This window comes from Coturnix japonica, chromosome 11 (genome assembly GCF_054131305.1).
Source record: "Coturnix japonica strain WE chromosome 11, WE-NBRP24, whole genome shotgun sequence".
NCBI classification, from domain to species: domain Eukaryota; kingdom Metazoa; phylum Chordata; class Aves; order Galliformes; family Phasianidae; genus Coturnix; species Coturnix japonica.
In genome coordinates, this window is record NC_140673.1 from 24954384 (window position 1) to 24977271 (window position 22888).

General features: G+C 45.0%; 1 long non-coding RNA gene across 3 annotated transcripts in view; it reads left to right on the forward strand.

The window, feature by feature from the left end:
• The window catches only part of LOC107317707 (uncharacterized), a 226296-nt gene that overhangs the window by 94346 nt on the left and 109062 nt on the right, over positions 1-22888 (forward strand). Inside the window, exon 1 of one of the 3 annotated variants that reach the window (XR_014932877.1) lies at positions 10508-10591. The exons of the other annotated variants lie outside the window; for them this stretch is intronic. This is a non-coding gene — a long non-coding RNA (uncharacterized LOC107317707). Of the gene's footprint in view, positions 1-10507; positions 10592-22888 lie in introns of those variants that run through there. 3 annotated transcript variants of the gene reach the window in all.

The following is a 22888-nucleotide window of genomic DNA, read 5'->3' on the forward strand; positions in this document are numbered from 1 at the left end:
AAAACAGGCTTACACAGATCCAAGAAAAACGTTGGAGGATCCATAGGGGTCATTGTTATGCACTGCAGGCTTAAATATATTGACTTTTACAACTGCGAATGGATGGTTGCATAGCGGTTTCCACTGAAGAGCAGTTTCAGTTGTGATAACTCATACAAAGTGAAATTTGGTCTCGTGCTCAGAGCCGGCATGAGGTCTAAGAACTAAGTGAACTTAATCTTTATCTCTCTACAAACATTACATCTCTTTAATCCTTCAGGCATGCCATTCCTGGGAGGATCCTGCATAATGGATGCGATAGAGCAGAGCGGGAATCGGATTTGTTATTTATGGAAAAAACCTGAAATCAGAGAAAAACGTGTTCTGAAATTACAGGAAAGAAAACATTTTCCAAAGGGGAAGTAAATCTTGAAACCAAAAATAAACTGATTATTATTATTTTCTTTTTCACCAGTGGAAACATTTTTCGCTTCTCTAAAATTGCACCATTGTATTTCAAATGAAAGAGAATATTTAAGTGTGTCAGTCAGAGCGACGGCAACCATTCCATTCCAGGAAGGACAGAACACTTTCTGCAGGCAGGATTTCTATCTGATGTCAAATTTGAGGAGCACAAAGATTTTTATGGAATATTCTTTGTTTTCCAATGGAAAAACAAAACAGAACAATGACTTCCTCCTGGAAAACGTGCAAACCACTATGACAAAGCCATGATGTCTGTGAATGTTCATGACATCTGGATGTGTACTGATAGGAAGCATTCAAGATGTGTGGGCAGGTAGGATGTGTCCATGGATGCATGAGATTCTCCATGACACTGTAATCTGGATTTTGGACTATTGGAAGAGACACTCCAATGGTTGGACCGGATGATCTTAGTGGTCTTTCCAACATTAATGTTTCAGTGATTCTATCCGAATTGGAACAAAAAGCAGCAAAACCCTTTGACAGGAGTGTTGTGTACTGAGAAATGCCATCGTGCAGAACTGAGCTTCGTGAAACAGAAAAGCGTTGCCCTTCACTTGTCAGAGCTATGCAGATCTCTAGGCCTTCACTGAAGTGATCTGAATTAATTTTAAGTCAAATGTATATCCTCGTTCTTCCAGAACTGATGCTGATGATTTCCTCCCTGAAGACACATTTGTCATTAACAAAACCAGGAGAGGTGGCAGTGTCAGAAGCAGAGCTCGTAATCACCTCCAGTAGCAAGATATTGTGCAGGAGCCCAAACATCAGTGGGAAAATATTTTGCCTTATAGGAATTATTCATTTCTGGCCCATTGGAGGAGCTACACCACTTGCTAATTAGGGAATTGGGGACGGGGGGTTCAGGAGTTGTAATCCTTGGCTGAGGGAAGCACTGTATTCATTACAGCTGTCACTCATTTCCCTCCTGTCTCATTTTCCTGATCTGTAAATTGAGGTTAATACCCTCTGTAGGCCGAAGGTGCAAGGAGGATTAATTAAATGGCATCTGTAAGCACTGCAGTCTGCTCTTCACGTCGCATCCGGAGCTCCAGAAGAAACTGCAACGTCTCAAACTTTGTTTTCTGTTGAAAAAGGGGATATTGATGCTTCAGCTCTGAATTTAGCATTAAAGTTTACATCCAAAAATCGCCAATGAAATGACACAAAGAAAACTGTCCCTTTGGAAAGTGTTTAATGGGTTCACCTGTGAAAGGGAACAGGGAGGCTTTTCTTACTGAAACTAACAGCCCAATGCCAGCATCCCAAATACTTGGCACCGGCATAATCACAGCCCTAACAGAGCACTGAGTTTTCCTGTCGCAACAAATGAGAACTGCTCAGTGTTCAAAACAAAGCAAAGGGGAAGAAAACAAAACAAAACCCCAACCCTTGGAGCAGTCCAGGGAAACCGGTTCACTATTGGGCATATCTCAAGACCTATCCAGGAACTGTGTGTTCTCAAACCTATTAATTTTACCCACTGGTTGCTTTTTAGGCTACGTTAGCAAACAAAACAAGCTGGCTGATAATTTGTGCTGCACTGCAAGGAGAACAAACACCACTCCCAATGGCTTTTCCAATTCCAGGGATGGGGCAGTCAACTTAACTACTTATTTACTCAGCTCTGCTCACCCAGAAAAGGCTCACTCTGATGGATGGCCCTGACCTCCCCACTCCATGTGGCCACCAGCCAGGCTGCCACTTGGGTGTCTTCTGTTCAAACCTCCCCTCTGGCAGCTCTCCAGCCTGTTTTTGTTCCATTCCATGCTAAGAAATACTACACTTCTCCCGAATGGGTGACCTAGAAGTCACACGTGAGTTAAAGAGAAGCATAAGTTATCTGGACTCGCAGCCATGAAACCATTCTCTGGGAGGAAAGGGTAAATAAACAAGTCATTTATTAGCAAGTAAAATTGTTTTTTTTCTTTGAAATGCAAAAATGTGCTCTCTAGCGAGCGGTGTTTGGAGCTTCACCCTTTGCTCTCACCAGGCAGAGTCTGAGAGTGTCATGAGCAAAACTGCTTTCAAGTCACCCATCCAGCTGTCCGCTGCAGGGAAGCGTTTGTCTGGTTACTCACTCATTGCAGCCCTCTGTTGGGGTTCAGCCACCACCTGCAGGGGAGCAGGGGGAGGTACCCTATTGCCCTGCAGTCAGGTGTTCATTAACACCAAGGTGGATGTAGAGGCTATCCATGCAGAGCCAGTGATGGAGCAAGGGAAGGGGTCCATGGGCACTTGCTGGTCAGCATTTTTCACCAAGAAAGCATTACCAGCAGCGTGTTGAGGATGCATACAGACTCCCTGCCTGCCCATTGGGCCCATATGCTTTAAGTCATCTCCTTCCAGCCACTTCCCCAGAATTAACTGCTATGTTAATTAACCCACGCATCTTCAGGAAGCTCCTGTGTCATATGTCTGCTCTGTGTCACAGGCAAACGATGAGCAGGGCTGGAGAGTCACTGGTGAAAGTGAGACAGTGCTTGGCAGGGCAGCTTGGTGGTGGGCATGCCTTGGACACGTGCTTATAGAATCACAGAATCATTACATTTGGAACAGACCTCTGAGATCACCAACCCACCCCACTACACCCACTGGTCATGTTCCTCAGTGCCACATCCCCTCTGTTCCTGATCACCTCCAGGGACAGTGCTCCCACCACCCCCCAAACTACACAGCTTCAGTCCCTTCAGAAAGGGCTTTCAGGTCCATAAGGCTGTTTGCAAATGCTGATTCAGAATAGGAGGAAGCTGTTGTCCCCAAGGGTGTTGTCAGGTAGAGTCAATCACTGCCACAGATTTTCTGCATTGCAGTGCACAGTTCCATTCAGGATTATCACACAGTCAGGAAAGAGAAGCAAACATTTTTCACACTGAAATAAGGACTCAGGCACCAACCCCTTCCCCCAGCATGTGGGTTTGAAGAGCTGTTTGTGGTGATTCTAAAGCACAATGAGGTCCTCAAATAAACTGTCCTGTGAGAGGCACAGACTGACGGGAACAGATCTGAGCACATCTCGCCACGTTTCCTGCAGCTCCTGTGTTTGGGCTGCGTCAGCTGTGATTTATATAACTGCAGGATCGTAGCATTGGGTATTTCTTAAAGGCTGCCTTTTCCCCATAGACAGGACTGTAGAAATGAGATTCCTGACATTCCTTGTGTTGTCCAGCTGAGACGTGTGGCACAGACAGCATTTTTGTGCGGCGGTTACATGTCTGTTTTGGAAAAGCGAGCTGTGTTTGTTACTGAATCCTCTCTCTTCATCTTATTCAGACTTTTCTTCATTCCCTGCCATTGTTATGAGCATGAACCCGGCTCTTTTGTGAGGAGACAGATTGCTTCACGAGTAAAGTTATGGGTCTTTAGTGGTCTGCTCCTTCTGGATGGGTATTTCGAGTAAATAAATGTGCTACCACCATTTCATAACTTGCTCATAGGAGGGTTAAAATAAGCTGAGGAAAACAACTAAACAAATCAATTTACTTTAGCTGGTACGACTTGAACTGGCCATTGAGAAGTAAGTCTTGCTCTCTGGTTTAAATAGCAGTGATTTAATTTTAGCCCTGTGGCCAGTGTGGGAGCATTGGGTTGAAGCAGACAGAGGTGCCATGGATCTGGTTTGGAGGAGTCATCTCAGGTCTCCTGGGCTGCCGAGCCCTTCCTGCAGCAGTCCTAATGCTCATTTCAGATAGCAGCTGGGGTGAATGTAGCTCCAGCATGGAATGTTGGGGAAAACTGGGATCGGCAGGTCACGATAGCCTATCTCTCTCCAATACTCATCTCCAAGCTCTGCTACTTCTTGACAGTGAGGCTTTCTATCACCCAGGAAGAAGCAAGGGCATCTTCCCCACCCAATGTATCACCCCCACCATGTGGCAGCATTTTGAGCTTCAGAGGACAAGATGTCAGCTCTGTTTTTCCAAATGGTTTTCTAGAATCACAGTGTCATCAACGTTGGAAAAGACCTTTAAAATCACAAAGTCCAACCATTTCTAGGAAAGGTTCTGAATTTCAGGCACTCTGATCCATGGAGCTCTGCTGGGATCCCAGAGCTCCCTTTGTTTTGGAAGAAACCATTCCAGAAAAGTGAGCTCTCCACCAAAGCTTTCTGGGTCATGGTTTGTATTTGGTTATTCTCAATGTCAACTGAAATGAAAAGGCCACAAAGACATTACCTTTGTTTATAGAATGACAGAAACAAACACTTGCATTTGCGAAAGCAAATGTCAACACCATTGATCCAGACTGGGTTGTTTATGATGAAGAAAGGTTGATATTTAATGGAAGGTTAACTCCATTTTTTTTTCAAGGTGCCTCAAATCACCAGGCTTTGCAGAGAATGTGGTTTGGATTAAGAAACATCTGAGTTAACAAAAGCAAAGTCAAAGTTAATACGTACCTAGCTTTGTATTAGCCTGCCTTTAATTTTGGAGTAAAACTCTAATGATTGCAGTAAATTTGTTCATTTATGAAACAGAGAGGAAACGCAACACACAGAAGAGATTAGGGGCAAGAAAAACATCTCATTTGCTGAAAGATGAGTGTGTTGCTGCTATAGCCCTTGCACTGCTTCCTTCAGCTCTCCTGCAAACAGGGACTGGGATTTTTCATGGACACAAAACATTTCCACATCAGAAAGGGAAAAAAAGTCAGGATGGAAGGAGAGATTAGAGGGCAAAATCCTTGTCCTGATGTGGTGGCATGGGCTGGGGACCTGCAGAGGAGAAGCAGCTTTTCCCCATTTTCCATGCTCTGGGACGGAGGCGAGTGCTGTCCCTCTGCCTGCAGGCAGGAGGTCCGTTTGATGTCGCGGCAATGGGAGGAACTGAGATGGGTTTGGAAAGCGCCTGTTTTGGCGGTGGCCCTGATAAGGCAGGCGGTGGCTTTGATGGTGAAAGGGGAGCTCCAGGGGGACCCTGGGCGTTTGGATGACAGCACGGGCACGGAGCTCGTAACGCACTCCCCTCGGGTTATCTAAATAGCGCATAAATCACTGTCAAGGCTGCCATTTCCTCCGACGGGGACTTGTGTAAGTGATTAATAACGCACAAACAGTGGTACTTTGTGGAACTGCAGTAAATTTTATTATAACTTCCTTCCACTTGATAAGCACTTCCACGGAGACGCCCTCTCCCACCCATCCGCCGCTTGCAGAAGACCCCATAGTCCCCAGGTTAGGGAGGGCTCCGGCCATTTAACGACCAGCTGCAAGCCATGAAAGAGAGTGTTTTGGCTTAGTTTTGTTTTCTTTGACTGGATGGAGCCTCTGGTCTCCACCGGTTGATGCTGGGTTGGATCTTGCACACCTGCTGTTTTGAAAGTCCAATCAAGCGTCAAGCAGAGTGCAATGCTGTGCAGGGCTGCCCATCCATGATGTGCTGAGGGGGCTGCAGTGAGAAGAAATGCTGCTTTGCAACAGACAAAGGCCACAACTCAGTGCTTGGGGGTTGGCAAGTGATAGGAATGATTGCTAATGCTCTCAGTACTTTGTCCTGCTTTTGAGGATTCAAATATTCTCTAAATATTTACATAGACGTGTGTGTTTGTATACGTGGAATGCTGGTTTTTAAATGATACGTAATTTGTTTCAAGTGGGAGTATGAGTTACTGGTAGAGGAAGCACAGAGCATAGCAGCAATGAGCAGCAATATTTACTAGGGTAAATACTGACTGATCTGCAGCATCGGACATAGTTGCTGTTGCATTAGGGATCTGATTTCTATCAGCTTTGTATTAGCAATCAAGTATTTAATGTGCCCAGCAAAGGAGAATGGAACAAAATCCTTGTCATGTTCACCTACTATTTTTTAAAATCACATTGGCTTTAGTTTCTATGTTCTGATGTGCCATATGGGGGTCAGCAGCAAGGTGCACTTTGTGCACCAGAAGCAGGCAGCTGAGCCAGGTGTGATGTCCCTCTGGAGCTCTGAGCCCAGAAGTTTGGTTTTGCCACTGGAAGAAGCACCCATGTGTGTACAGGAGAAAGGACAGCAGCATGTGGGACAGGCTCAAGCTGGGGCTATGCCTGTTAGAGGCTGAGATGCTGCTGGGGTCTCGCTGTGATGCTGAGCGGGGTCCATAGCAAATTGAGCTCATGAACCTCCACTTACAACCGTGTGGTCCATGAATGAACTTCCTTCCCCTTCTCTTGGCTAAGCACAATCCAAGTGAGTTTCGTGCTCCGCTGTGTGCAGATGGCTGACGGCAGCTGGCACGGTGCCCCGTGGATGCATTGCAATAACACACATTTTATGTGAAAGGAAAAGCCTCTGGAGAAACAAAGCTTTGAACCATTCAGTTCGTAATGGCACAGCGCTGGCAGCAAAAGCTGTGAATGAAAACTTGTGGGACACCATGCGAGCCAGTTAATCTAGATGGGTTTCCTTATTTTTCTTTCCTTGTAGGCATGAAGTGTAGGTTGAATTTTATTCTGACAGCCAAATATGGGACTGATTGCAGAGCAGCACCCGTGTGCCCACACTTCTGGGCTCTGGTTGTGAATAAAATGGAAATGATGTGGCAAGGCATTTTTGCAATTCCTAGAGCAAATCCAAATGGTTTACGTGAAAGAGCGGAGGCAAACAGCACCTGAGCTTGCTGGGAACACATCTTCTGTAGGTTGTGCTTGAGCATTCCTGTCCTGAGAGAGGCCGAGCACCTGCTGAGAGCCACTGAAATGAGCTCTGTCGCTGCTGCCATGGTGAGGGTCCACATGGAGCAGGAGCTGTCATCAGCAGCAAGATGATGGTTCTGGCACCAGAACTGGGCGATGGGTGGGATATCCCTCCCAAATTCCTGACATGTCAATCCATGGCAGTCATTGGGGGGATGTCCACCACAGAGTCATGGGTGGGATGCCCATCCCAGATTCTTGACATCTCAGCCCATTGCGTTTGTCAAGAGAAAATGGAAAGTTTCAAAGGAAGAAAATAACTTGAAGTTAAAAGCATAGAGGAAGTGGGACTCATCTGGAGGCCCAAAGGCAGGGTGGATGCCCAAGGTTTCCAATGTCATGCAGCAGTCACAGGGGAAGAGAACATTTTTTCCCGTTGCCTCCATGTAAATGGATTTATGCGTGTTCAAAACAAATGGAACTTTGGCAAGAGAGATTTCTAGCAAAGCCACAAATATGTTTCAGGGAAAAGGTAGAACATGGATCTTTTACTTTTTGAAAAATAATTTCCCAGAAAATACGAGGGAATTTTCAGCAACTTTTCTAAGCTCATTTGTGAAGCCTTTAAGATTTTTGTGGGTTTTTATCCTCCTATCCGAATCTTTACACAACTTAACAGGAACTGGCGTTTCTGATGGAGTTCTCACTCAAGAATGTCTGCAGGAAGTCAACTCAAGAAGATGTATTGCAGAGCAAAAATTCCTTAGACAGTTTTACGCTCAGAATTACTCAAAGCCCCACCACAAAATACTGAAAGATCTGCTGAAATTTATTAAAAATAACAGGGAATCTGAAAGATCGTGGAGAAATAAATGTCTGCTGTCCCGCAGAAAAAGCTTTATGTATGCAAACAAGGAAGCAGCCACCAGATCTGCCTCTCATGCATCTGCATGGAAACGCAGTCCCTCTTTCATCATTTGATTTGGAGCCTATGTCCTGTGGTAGATCTCAAGGACTTTGGTCAACACAGCCAGGGGACAACCCCTGTCCTTCATGGGCAAGAAGAGACCTCAGCATATGGTGCATCCCCTACCCGACCACAGGGGTGGGAAAAGGAGAAGATTGGGGTATTTCCCAGGCAAGGATGTGATTGGAAAGCATCTACATGTAAGGAATGCGTGACATCTTCCCAACTCCTGGTTCTTATATCCACCACACTTTGGGGTTTAAATTCAAACCTCTTCACGTTTTCACTGTTATCATGGCTTTCAGTAAATGCTCTCTTATATTGCATTGCATCATTTATATCAAAACCAGATCAGAAAAAATTCTCCTTGGCTCTTTTTTTTTTTAAATTTATTTATTTATTTATTTATTTTATACGACTGTTTGTGAATTTCAAAGCACTTCAGGATTACGCAGAGAAAGAAAGGTGCTGCCATCCTTTGTCTGAAATAGATTCATTCCTGTCACCAAAATGCTTTAAACAAAATAATAAATAAAAGACAAAACTAATTCCAGACAAGACAGATGGATGTGATCATTCTGCCTCAGATGATGCTGGCAATGCTGAGCCCTTGCAATGTATTTTGAGTGGGTAAAACGCTGAACAAAATGTTATGTTCACAGAAATGCCATGGCTGTTTATGTATGCATATGTATGTATGCATGAATGTTTTTATGCTCCTCGTGAAATATTTCAGTCTCTCCCCCAAGACAAAATGCATGTGCATCCAGCTACATCTTCAAGCAGACCTGTGTTTACTAGAGGGAGCAGAGGATCCCCATGGGTACCAATGCTGGATGTGTTTCCTGATGTGTTGTGCTCTACTCCCACCCCATTCAGATGGGGGCTGCATCAGTCACCATGTTCCCAAGAGATCATTAAGCAATGATGACTGGCTGTACATAAGGGGTGATGTGTTTGGTTTCCCATTAGAGATGATTTCTTATACATCTAAGATGAAGGATCCTTTGTCAATGAGATGGTCTGGATACTCTTGGGGCTTCATTTTTGTCTTCAAAAAGCTTTAGGTGGCAGCCAGTGGGACTGTGCACTTTTGGAAATGTGGCCTCGTGTTCAAGCAGTCTTCATTAAGTCTCTTAAAGTCCTGCCAGCCTCCAGGTGTATCTGTGGTTTGGAAAGGTCTTGAATCTCAAAGGAAAATGACCCCATGATTTGGATATGGGGGAGACACTTTAAAGAAAGAGTGTTTAGTCTTTCTAATTCCATTAAAGCCAATCTCCATTCATCTAGAGTGGGTTTCTGAAGAGGTTTCCATACATATTACTAGTACAGCTGGGGAAAAGCAAGAGGTATTTTTTTATTTCCCAAATTCATCAATTCTATGCTTCTTAAATATATATATATTTTTAAAGAAATGATTCATTTACAGGAACATTCCCCATTCTGGCTGGCCTTCTGGTCCCCATTGTGGGTATTGCTGAGCACAGAATATGCTTCTTTATGGCTCTGGCTTCCTGCTTGCACCTGCTTCAGCATTTGCACTGCTGTGGTTTGCAGTCCTTGGAGAAGTAATTTGCATGAGTCTACTGCAAAGTCTTCCCTGACCCTTGTTTCTCATTGAGAATATAACCTCAATTTACCCTTTGCACATGCTGCCACACTGCTAGAAAACGGACTACACAGTCAGACCGCTTTTCTTAAGCTGTTATTGTTTCTGTCTTTTTAATTGCTCTCTGGTAAAAATTGGCTGCTTGCTGCAAAGTACAAGTTGACAAAGTGCACTCCTGGCTGCCAAACCAGCACAGAGTGAGCCTCGTCAGCTGTGCTCTGAGTTACCCACAGCAAATCCTTTTGCCCTTAAGATCAGATCACTTCTTTGACACTCAGCAAAAAAGGAGCAAGATCTTGAGGAAGATCAGCTTAAAGATGGCTCATTTTCTTGTTGCTAACAGTTGTATTTATCATAGTTTGTTCTTGGGGAAGTATTTCTGCATGCTTGTGTGCAGGGGTGCTTGCACAAAGGGGAATATCTATGGCTGAACAAAGAGAAGCAATATGGGGAACTGGTTGAAGGTCTCTGCCCTGTGTTACACTGGAAGAAAGGACATTCATTTGTGTTTGCTCTGGAAAGTCCTGTTGTACAAAGCAGACAGGAGAACCAAAACAAACTGAAAGCATTGCAAGGGCTGAGCCATTTCTGCTTCTCCAGGGCTTGCTCTCCTGCCTTAAATCATCAGAGTTTGGGTATCTTTAACTTAACCAGGGCTTTTAGGTAACATTTAGGCAATCCCCAATATTTTTATTCCCACTGAAATGCCCTCAAAGGTTTTGAAAATCAAGAGAAAACTGCATTTAATTGTATGGCATTTTAGCCACATCTCTGAAAGCTGTGCAGAGTCTCATCCCAGGTGGCGTAAATCAGTAGGCTAACGAGGAGAAAGTAACCATGCTCATTTAGGTCTCTGCAAACACGGCCTCTGCCACATCATAGCTACTGGCAGCTGGGGCTTAGAGGAGGCTGGGTCTGTTCACGGCATGGCTTGCAGGTAATGTGTTTATTTCACCTTATATTTTTGGCCTGAATGCAGCTTGTTTCAGGTCACAGTATCCAGCAGGATGTTTTGTGGGAGGTTTAGAGGTGCTGTTTTGTGCCTTTTCAATCCTTTGAGTGTTAGTGATTGTTTACCTGTGACCTCTGCAGTGATTTTTATTCGGTTCTTTGTGATCATAAAGCATACACTCCCTTATTCCTCCCACCCCTTTGCAGTGGTGTCTGGAGATGGTACCTCGGTAATGAAGACCATGTGCAGTGTGGGGTTCAGGTGCTGGGAGGGAGCGGTGGTTCTGAAGCGCTGGCACAGCTCACCCTGTTTGGATAGACCCAGTGGTTTGGACACTCCAATGACATCCATATGCAATGATTTTTCTCAATTCACAACGTTGAAACTCAAAACCCCTTGGCTTTAAACTTTAAGCCTCCCCATACGTTCCCCTGAGAATGAGCTTTTCTGGCAAACTGTAAGTTCTTAAATATCACTTCTCCAATTACATTCTCACAGGTTAGTATTTATGCAGGCCTGGCTTCTCAAATCCACGGCGCTGGTACTGGGCTGAGCCTTAATGCATCACAGGTGGCTCTCGGTGCTTTGGGCTCCCTCTGACCAAACTGGTTCCAGATGGCCACACAGTATGAGTAATAACATCAGCTCATTAAGTTGCAAAGTTTCAACTACAATCACAGAATTATCAATGAAATAAAAGCTAACGGCGTATCGGCTGCACCCTAAGCCACAAATAGGATTTACAGCAAAACAAAAACCTCCTTTTGAACCCAGATCTCTCATCATTTCGATACGGGGTGTCCACATAATAGGTTCATTCACTAGTGATAAAGCAAAAAAGGAAATAAAATTGCCCCATGCTCTCCAAAAGGTGACTTCTGAAGGTTACCCTACTGCAGTCCTATCAGCCTCTGATTTTGTAAGAGCTTTTGATTGGGGTCGTTGGAAACGCACAGCAGTATTTATCTGTGCAACTTAGAGAATATCTGCAATGAGGTCTTGGATCAAAGAGAGAAGTGGCAGAATGCATTATTATTACCTTGTGTTTCATGCTATGCTTGTACGTGTTGTTATTTGTGTGAATTGTTCTCTGTCTGTAATGCTCATGTCCTGTTCATAAGGATGGCTCTTCTAACACATACAGGTAGCTTCTGGTACTGGTATTCATTGGTCTAGATGTTATTTTGTTCTGCAAAACGTTTCTCCTGCAGAGGCTGGGTTGATTGTGGTTCTTTATCTTGTCTCTCAAGGGGAGAATTTTGCACAAAGAATGTAAACAGAGTAGAAAAACACATTTAAGTAATGCCTCTTTGAATTCTCGTACCTCCTCGAGCCAAGCAGGAGCAAATACAGCAGGGACTGAACAGCAGCTAAAGCAGATCCATTACATTCTCCTTGACTCAGGCACCCTTGGCTTTTGTTGACTTGCTGAAACCTCAGTTGCCAATTCCTGAAACCACAGTGCAACAAGCATTTAGCATCAGGCACACCATCGGCCTCCCTGGTTCTGGGGGATTGTTCGTGCATGTGAAGTGATGTGTGTATGCGAGTGTGATGATGTGGGCAGGCTGGAGCTGCCACGTGAGATGTGAGCAGAGCCCCTCTGCCATGGTGTAGGCTGGGAAATGTGATAGGGATGTAACAGAGAGGGGCTGTGCAGTCCCTTTCTTTGGTTCTCCTAAATCTGACCCCAGTGCTGGGAAATCAAGACTTGATTAGTAGGAGAATGTGAAAGAGAGAGATGTGCAGGTGAAATTCACATCCACTTCTACCCCAAGATCTGTTTATCTCAAGCAGCATTTTTATAGGGGTTGTGTGATGGTTCAAGCATTAGAATGTAGCGAAGGTGTGTGCGTGTAGCATCCTTCTATTTAGGATTTAATTACCAACGTAAGTAATCCTATAGGTAGTTCTCTCTCCATCCTGTAATTGTGAGGGTCTCACAGATGTGCAGTATCACTGCTTCCAGATGTTGACTGCCTTTTCAGAGCACTGGGCACTGACCCAAGGAAGGATTTCATATCAGGGAATTCTGGCACCGTATTTGCAGCGATGTGTGCACTGAGGAAATTATTGTGTGCGACTGTAATGCAGAGACACCACTGGAGGCTGAGCTTAAATTGTGGGGCAGGCACAGTATTGATCAAAAGTCAGGACTGTGGGCAAGCATGGACAAAATAACATGGTGATTTAGTGTATTTCCTTCTCAAGCCACTGTTATCCTTTGTGCTTCTTGAATTATGGCGCCTTCAGTTTGCATGGGTTTTTGGTGAGGGAGCTGGTGTTACTTGGAGACTTGAGGGCTGTGTTCTGACCTACTGCTTCTGACACACAATTTGGGTAAAGCAATGCATAAGTCATGGGCTAGTATCTCCACCCTGCCCATGTAGCATCAATTGAAGGAACACAGGTCGACCCATAAGCCCTAATCCAGGAAAGCTCTGAGGTGCCTCCTCCAGGGCCTGGGTGCTGAGCATGAGTGTCAGCATGGAACTGTGTCCAGGTAGGGCTTTATAGGAGGAACCTCAATCCTTGTTTTTGGGGGATGAAGACAGTGAGGTTCAGCTCTCCCCACCTCTTGAAGCAACCATGGGATGTGTGAGCCCAGGTCTCACCCAGGCAATGTGTGGAGCAGAGCAGTGCTGGAGCATGTCTGCAGGGTGAGGAATGCCAGATCCACCCGCTGTCTCCAGATCCGTCTCCCCAGTCAGGCTCTGGATCTGATTTGGATATGGAGAGATTTATAAGGCATTCTCTTAATTGGGGGGCCCCTGTAACGTTTCAGCTGAGGAACATGGGGAATGAGGAGACCTAACAGAGAGGCAATGGTGAACAACAGCCTGGAAGGGAACACAGAGGGCTAGGGAGACCAGTGGCATGTGCTGTAAAGAAGCAGGGGCAATAAAATACACCAGTAAAAATGATGTGTATGGCCCTAGCCTCATCTAAGAAGAGGGAACAACAGCAGGTCTCTTCTAAGGGCAAATGAGAAAACCCTCCATCTGCAAGCAATTATCAGAAACACATGGGAGAGGTGGACAGGGCAGACGAATCTGAAAGCCATATGATATTGCACAGAAGAGTGAGGCTCATGTAAAGCCTGGGAGTTCATATATTTCACAGCTCACGTTGCATGGAGACTTAGACTTGCTCTGAAATCATCAACTGGGACAGATCTTATCATTTTGGCCTCAAGGTCTGTGCACAGATGCCCTGTGCTGGGATGGACTCAGGGCTGGAGGGGCTGGTGTGCTGCTGGGAGGGTTGGGAGCCTGTGTGGCTCGGTGCTGCACATTATAAAGCACTTGCAGCTAATCAGTGCCACAGTCATGGAAACCAAAGCAGAGTGCTGAGTCGGGGCAGCAAGAGCAATATAGTTGTGACAACTAGTGCTACTGGTGTGCCTTTGGGAATTTCCTATCAATGCAGCATCAGGATGATATCTGTGGCAGAGATGGGAGCATCTGAAGCATTGTATGTGTCCTCTTGCATGTGTGCATGAAGAGAATCCCCTTAGCTGCAAGGACCATGGTGGTGTATGAAGAGTCTTCAGCCATTAAGGTTGGAGAAGACCTCCACGATCATCTAGTCTACTCATCATCGCTGTGCCCCCTAAATCATGTCCTTTGAGCTGCCTTTCTACTGCCTGCCCAGTAGATAGTAGTTTTTGTCTTGCCATTTCCATGCTGGCTTGTTCCTTTCTTTTGGAAAGGAGAGGGCCTGGGGACACCATCCCTCTCTCTACATTGTATTGCTGGTGCTTTTTTTCTGAGTATGGATTCTTGATGAGATGCTGCCCCGAAAGCAGAGTATCCTGAATCAGTGCTGCTAGTGAGCAAGCAGCAGAAGCAAAGCAGTGTGGCTATACAGAGGGGCTGATCAACAGGGGCTGTTGCTTCTGAGTGAAAGTAAATATATAGAAATATTTAACAATGCAGAAGCAGGACACTTAGACACCTGACCATCCAAAGAAAAGAACAGGGCTCTGCTCCATCTCACCAAGCACTGGCTGTTGTACTGGGTTTCATTGCAGGGGCAGCTTTGCCAGCATGAAGAACTTGTTTAGAGCCCGCTTTCATCTCTGTGCGTTATCAGAACTATTAAGGTGAGGAAAGAGCTCTTTAGGCCTCATTGGACAGTGACACTAAAAATACCCCAACATCCCCTCTCAATCCCAAGCACTGAACAACTGAAAAACAAAAGCCAGCCCCTAAACCCCTGCAAACCCTGGGGTATCCATCACTGCCATGCGTAATCACAGTTAGAAATCCAAATGAAGTCTGCAGCCTGTCAGCTCTGCAGACAGATTTGGTGGTGATATGAGCAAAGCCAACATTTAAAAATGACTGAATTCTCATTATAAAGATACATGATCCTCCTTCTCGTTGCGAACAGTTGGGCTTTGCTTCCAGTGGAGAGCCAAGCCATTTATTTTATAGCTCCATTGTATGCTGCACTGGGAATTGTTCCTGCAGATAGAGGTTTCTAGCATGTTTTCCCTATGTACTTTATTCTACATGCACTGTGCCCTTTGCACATGCTGAGGGCTCTCCCATGAATTACACTTTGCCTGATTTGGTTGGATGGGTTTCCTACATTTGTGTCCTATAAATTGGCATGGCCATGTATTTATTTTGGTAATCAACCAGTTCTTTGTAAATCTATGAGTTTAATCCTCCAAGTGAGGGAAATAAAAGGCTCAGTCTCTTTTTTTTCCCCCCCCCAACAATGAAGATAAATACCTTTATTTTCATAACTCTTGAACATCTTTTTTTTCCTTTCATGGCCTTCTGCCAAATCATGAGGTCCTTTCTCAGGCGAGAGAACTCAGATGTCTTTAAGTCCTTCACCAGGCTTGTTTGGGCATGGAAAATCTCTTCAAGAGGAAAGATGGTCTGGTGGTTTTGCTATTGAGTGAGAATTTAGTTCAGCCAGGCTACGTTCTTGCCTCTGCTGTGTATTTCCAACATGACCCTGCATGACCTCCCTCACTACATCTGCTCCCCAAAAATCTCCTGCTGTCAAGCGTATAAATCTGATTGGTGCAGAGGTTGTTTCACTGCAGGTTGGTGCATGCAGGAATTCCAGCTGAGGCCATGAAGTGTATTGGAGTCAATGCAGACAGGAGAGCAGCAATGGGCTTTTGGCTCTGACTGTGGGTCAGGATCTGATCTGCATTGCTCCAGCGTGCTGAGATGTAAGCCAGAAGCCACCTGAGCTCTGTAATGCACAGCTATGCCCATGATGTTATCTGCTCTCACCTTGTTAGTGCTGTTACTGTTGAATGGTTACTTGGATAGTCGTCGTGTTAAAGGTAGCTTGCAGTTGTGCCCCTCTGGCAGCGGGCCTTGATTGTGAGGGGCTTTAAGTTGCTGTGAGGGAGGCTGGAGTTGGATATTAAGAAAAAATATTCACAGAAGGAGTAGTAATAAATTGTATAATGTATTGGAACAGACTGTCCAGGGAGTGGTGGAGTCACTGTCCCTGGAGGTGTTCAAGATCCATGGAGATGTGGCACTGAGCCCCATGACTAATGGGCATGGTGGGGTGGGTTAGGGTTGGACTTGATATTGGTAATCTTTTCCAACCTTAACGATTCTATGGAGAGCTGGAAGAACTGAGATGCAGTCTGTTGCTCCTTCCCAACAGCTTGTCCTTTCCCAGGTGCTCCTAATCCAGCACCATCCCTCATCTGCTGACTTTCAGTGCTTCGGTTGAGACAAGCTGTGCAAGCATCCAGGTTTCACTCATGTCAGCCTGGGTGCTCAGAAGACTTTCCTGTTGTATTTCAAACAGTTTGGGGGGGAAAAGAGTGTGGAGGCTGAGAGCTTGAGCAACACAGGGAGCTGGCCTCCATGTGAGAGGTGATGCTGGCCGGGGATTGGCAGAGGCTGCAAGCACAAGCTTGGGTCACTTGGCTCATCTCACGAGGTGGTATAATGCATCAGGCATGTCGGGTTGATGTGGTGTTACTGACTGCAGTGCGATAAGGATCTCCACATCCTTCCTCCCACCCTCCATTTTTTTTTTTCCCCTGGCTGAAGGGGAAAATCACACAGCAGTGGCCAGAAGGAGGATGGGGGGGATAGTGCAACCCTGCTCTGCTGCCATCTGGGTCAGGAGCCTGCTGCAAGGAAAAATGTGCACAATTTCTACTTGGCAGAGTTCCTCTCCATGCATGCTCCCCCTCGTGCTCACGACTATGTTTGTTATTCTAATACGCCCACACCCAGAGTGTGAGCCATGCACTTGTAGCTGGGGAGAGAGTCCCAGTGCATGTTAAATATTCACTTAACTGAAGTGATGTTGTGTGTATCAACCAAGCTTTGCAGCATAGGCATAATATGGCTGTGATGAGCAGGTTACAGCCTCTCTAGTCCTACTTTCTCCCTAGCTAAAGGTGCTCATCATGGTGTGCAGGCTTCCATGATCAGCTAGGCTTCCATTTGACAGCTGGTTTAAAAACCAACCCTTGAGACTTGAACTGTGGCCACCATCACTCTGGCTGTAACATACACTTTGTCTCTAGGGGTCAAGTTCACAAACCACTAAAAGTCATCCCTTCTTCTATGCCTCTTTCAAGATTTTTCTGTGCTGCTTTATAGGAAAACAAGTGTTTCCTGAGTGACTGTTTCCATGGGCAAAAAAATCCCTTTGCAAAAAGAAATGATGTTCCTTTATATATATACACCAGGCTTTACCATGAAAGAACTATGTTGGCTGTAAATCTCAAGGCTGCTTAATTCCTATAAAATTCTGCCAGGAGGATCAAATGGTTTTACTATCCTGTGTCAAATTAATAGCTGGGTGTCAACCAGTGTCACTTCCTGCTTGAAAAATGACCACTGCATTAAGTGGATTTTATTTATGCTTATTTTTTCCCCTGATGATCCCAAGTAGTAAAATTGATCTGCGAATATGGGGAAGAGTCAGTGCTCACTTCATTAATAGCATCACTGCTGCTTCTCTCTGGAGTCAGCCCATGGTGATGTCACACTGCAGAACTCTGTGTTCTCACTGGACAAGTGCTGACTCTCTTTCTCCTTTTATGCGTGGTTGTTACCCAGGAAAGACCATCCTACTAGGAGATCTGTGCATTCAGAAGGTAACTATCCTCAACTGGCCATTGGGTTGCTAGAGGCAATGACCTGACTGAAATTGCCTCTGCCTGCCTCCTTCCAGCCCATGCAAGCAGATGGAAACAGCAGCTGCCAAGCACACTACACCTCCCAGCCTGCAATAACAATCACACATCACCTCACCTCTGGCCCACAGTAAGTGTCTGGAGATCTTTTCTATTGCTAGTTGCCCCTCGTTCAAGCCTATTCTCTTTGGCTTGACCCATAGCTGGGGACTTGGCTTTCAGTGCACTAGTGAAATGCATTAACAGAGGCCAGGTGAGGACGTTACGATTGGCAGCTTGAAAGAAATTTGCTTTCTGAGTCAGCTCTTAACTTCTCTAGCACTGCCAGCACTAGGACTTGCTGCTGTTTCTCCTGTTGCCCTGGCTATAGTCCTTTTTCTCTGAGCCTGGCTATTTCCACTGTATATTTTGAGAAGAGCTGGAACATTCCACTCAGTCTTCCAAAATCTGAGTATCATTCCTCATTGCCCTCCCTAACACTTAAGAGTCAGCCCTGGATATACTACAGGTTATTTTTATCCATCCTAAATTGTCATGGTCCACCCAGTCTGGCCCAGGCACTTGCAGCTGGGTCAGCACTGCTGTGTCCAAGAGATGCAATAGGGAGGGTCTAAAAGTACAAGGACCCTCCTGGCTCAGCTGAATTAAGAAGGGAAACGACCAATGCACAGTGTAGAAGTTGAGTACTAGTGAAGCCTGTTGTGGTTCTTCTTTGACAGCCTTCTTACAAGGGAAAGCAAATGTTGTAGAGAAGGGACATGGAAAAGGTCTGTACACAGTTCTGACTGGGTGCCAGGGTTGGGACGTGCTCCAGGTACCATGTTCCTTGCTGCAACCATCAGCCATTCAGTCTTTACTTCATCTGAGCAGGACAGCACACCCTCCCTGTCTTTTTCTGCCTTTCATCCATTGTTCCCAGTTCAACATCAGGACCATCTCAGGATCACAGCCCCTGAGAACTGAAGACTTGATCATGAGATGCAACTGTGTTCTGCTTAGGTAGTTCTTCCCGCAGAACAAGGAAGAAAGAAAAACAACAAGGAGGAAGGATAAGGGTGCCCTTATGGTGCAGGATTATCTGCTGTATAATCTATCTTCCTAGCTTCCTTTTCCTTCATGAGCTTTGCACTCATAACTAGGGCAGTTTTGACATGCCTACCTCTTGCAATCCATCAGCCAACCACTGAGCCGAGGAGTGTCTACCATGTTACTAATCCCTAGTAATTACCAGGGGACCAGTCACAGAGTGAACCCTGAGGTTGACTCAGTTTGATTTACTTCATTGCTCTCTTCAGCCCAGATGTTCAGAGATGCACAGGTTTTTGTGCCAAAGAATAGCCCATTTGCAACGAGCGGCCATTAGGTGCTAATATCCCTTTGCCACAGGTTTGGCAATGTGAGCCATGCTTACACAGGAACTGCAGCTGCAGGATATGAACATCTGAAAGCACTGTTAGAACATAAGAAAAAGAAAACAGCTCAGACACATGACCTCAGGGCCAACATTTTATTAAAAATATATATTAATGCTGCTCCCTCTGATAAAGAACTTATTTAGGCCTTGCTTAAATTGAAACCTAACCTATTGCTTAGAACTACTGTATCTTCCTACCCAGGGGTTTATTTTGTCACCGGGCCAAATACAAAGTCATGTAGTTAGAAGTCTTTGGCACCTGCCTGCACATTTGCATCTGGGAAGAAAATATTTTTGTCCTTTCTCTCCCTTTCTCTGCATGCAGTTGGTTTGTAGAGCCAAAGCTACCCCTAGGGCTCACTTCTCATATTTGCTCTCAGAACAAATTGATTTCCAAGCCACCAAGTGTTGGGATGGCTGTGGGGATTGGAACCTGGTTGGCCATTTTTGATGATAGTCTGTGAAATTCAAGTGTGACAAAGCATTCAGGGGGATGCTTGATTATATTACAAGGTGTGAGGAACTTGGAACCATAATATGGGGACTGCTGTAGAGAAGATTATTGTGCCTCACATTTTCCAGCGTGGTGAGCTTATAAAACATAAGTTTTCTTTATTTTATACCATTTTTATGTTATAATTATGTTTTACCTCGCACTTATAAACTACTAAGACTTTTTATTCATTTAAAACCTTGCTGAATTGGAAAGTTTGAGGCATGTGTGTTTCACAGCGATGACAGTTTGATGCATTGGTTTTTATTTGGTTTTATTTCTGGGGGGTTGATCAAATGCCCTTGTCAAAATTCCTTAAGAACATCTCACCCGTATCCAAGTTTTTATACTCAAAGTCTTATTCAAGACCTTAAAACTGACTTTAACTCATTCATAAAAAGGTTGTGTTGGCCTTTATAAGGAGTGGATTTAACCAAGCTTTGTAACAGTAATAATAAACAATTTTTAATGACATCAAAGCGTTATTTCTGATCGCTTTCCCCTGAGATTCAACCATGTTATGAAGGAAGCTGGTGTCACTCTGTTTGAAAGATAAAACACACCCAGCTTACCAGTGGGGATGTTAATTAGACTTAGGACATCCATATTTAATCTTCTGGTTTTTATCCTTTTCCTATGTGTGAAATATTTAATGACATGTGCAAGCAAATTAGTTGAACATCTGGTCGGTGCTGGCCTCATCCATCCCACCCGTCATTCAGTGTGTGGGAGGATTTGGGGGTGAACTTGGCTGTGAAAGGGGCAGATATAAAAATAGCACAAGGTCCTCCTCAGCTGTTGGTTCTAGACAGGGTTCATCTTCACTGTATGAAGTGGGCTATATATTTGGGTTTGGCTTGAGATGTTCCAAGCTGTGTTCCTTGATTGCTTCTCCTCCCATCCTAGCAGGGATCTGGAGAAGGATGTTGTAAACTGGAGTTGTGCTGAGGAGGTTGAGAAAGACCACTAAGGTCATTGCATCCAACCATAAACTCATCACCACTAAACCACTTTGTTCAGTGCTGCTGTTCCCTTGTTGTCCTGGGCAGTAAAGTCATTCCTAAGTGTTTTCCATGCAGTCCTCTTCTACAGTCAGCTTCAAAGGTAAAGGTAGCATGAGTCTTCCTGGAGATGCTCTTGTGTGCTCTGGTGTTGGTACAGCAGTGCTGATGATGGTGTCTTCTGGACTTGAAACGAGAAGTGCTTGCATCTGGCAAGTCCTCCTGGGAATGGTAAAGCAATCATCCTGCCTGGAACAGGCCTTTGAAGTGCACTGGTCTCTCTCTTGCCAATGTATAACTTGGCGTAGCTGAGCTGCTCGGGCACAGATTTCTGCTCCTCCATGGAAAGTGGGGGCCAGGTGTGATCTGCAGCCTTCCCAGCAGTGCTTGATGGCATGCTGTGCCTGGGGGTGCTTTGCCTGCCTGCTATGAGAAGCTGTAAGTCACACATCCATAAATGCATGGAAATGGCTGGGCAAGTACTTTGAAAGACAGAAACTTTTTAGAAACTACTGCTGTGTGAGTCACATGTGCATGGAAAAAGGTGAACTGACAAGTTCTCCCTGGCAAGCCATTTGCTGACCATTCCTTGTCCTGGCAGCACCACTCCCTTTCCTCCTTCCCCCTTATCTGCTTGCTTTTAAACCTTGCTGTTCAAAGTTTCCAAATTGATTTTTTTTCTTTTCCTCCCCCCCATCCCAAATTTCTAACGTCAATAAATACTTCAAAGGTAGAGAGAACTCGCATGCCAGCTCCTAGCCTACAGCTTACTTTTACAGCTCTGCAATAAACCCCTCTAAAAAAATGTTTATAATGGCCATGACCATGGTATTTAACTATTGCAGTGCTCTCTATCACCCTCATAATGTTAAGTGCCAATAAATCACCTGAGCTGTCATGGCATCCTGTATTTATTTACAAAGCCCTTGGAGGAGTATTTGGTTTTCTTGACTAAGGGGAACAAAAGCTGGGGGCTCTTTTCTTCACAGAGGAAGGCAGATGAAATGCTGCCTAACCCTCCAGGTGGCCTCTTGTATCCCAGGTAGGTTATTTTTGGGCTATAACCCCTCCCCTGCTATTTTTGGAGGGGTTTCACAGGGGATCCAGTGCTGAGCGGTGGCTGCTTGGTGGTCATGAATGTTGCTTAAAATCTGTGCTCAGGGCTGAACCTGTGGCTGAAAATGAGCTTTGTGGGATGACACCAGCCTGCATTAAAACATAAGGCATGAAGCAAAGGCTTCTGCTTGTAGGCGCTGCCCCCCAAACCATCCAGGCTCTGCTTATAGTTGGATCTAGCTCTGGGTTTTGATCTGGCCCTCCTAGACTCAACCATCTCCCTCTCATGTAGAGGATGTTTGCTCTTTAGTCTATTGATTGTTCACAGAATTTCACCCACTGAGAAGCAGAGGAAGTGAAACCATAAAATGCAACTTATCCTTCATTATAAACACTTGTTTCCTGTGTGCTACCATCTCTCTTTTAGAGCATTTTGGACACAGCTCCCTAGCCAAAATGCAGGATGGAGAAATCCAGCATTAGAGGTCTCACTATGAGCATGGACACAGTCTTGGTTTGAAATTAGTACCTTAAAAAAACAAACTGTTTTCTCAAAGAAAGTAAACTCGCTAAGTTTCCCAACTGTATCAATAACCCGGGGGCAAAATGGGTTTTGAGACAGAAATGGGTCAGAAAGAAAAACAGGGTTTAACTGTTGGGACTGGAAGTCAGTATTAGAAATTAAAGGCCAAACAGCCTTGAAAGCCACCTGCCTCCTCTTGGGGCGTGCTGTGAAGATCCTCATGGCACACAGCATTAGAAGCCTCTGAGTGTATCACCTGGTTGGAATTTTTCATGGAGCTTGAACTTATTAGAAAACAGCCCCAGTCAAGCAGAACTGTGCAAATTAAATTGGATTTACATGACAAGGTGGAGCCTGAGCACGGCAGCTAGGAAATGCCAGGGAAGAAAAAAGACAAACCAGAGGGGGTTGGGGCTGCTCTGTGTAAACAGGACTTTAAATAATAATAATAATAAAATATATAAGAAGTTGAACTAACAGCAGTAAAATTAAAACTCCCGCTTTAGCTGCCCCTGGGGGAGGGATTCAAAATGAGACATTGAGGGAGAGTTAAATATGAAAGGAAATAAACAGATTTTGGCTTATAATAAGCAGGAGACTGGGATATTGCAGGATAAAGTGTTCTGGGATGGTGTGAGCTGACCCGGAGCA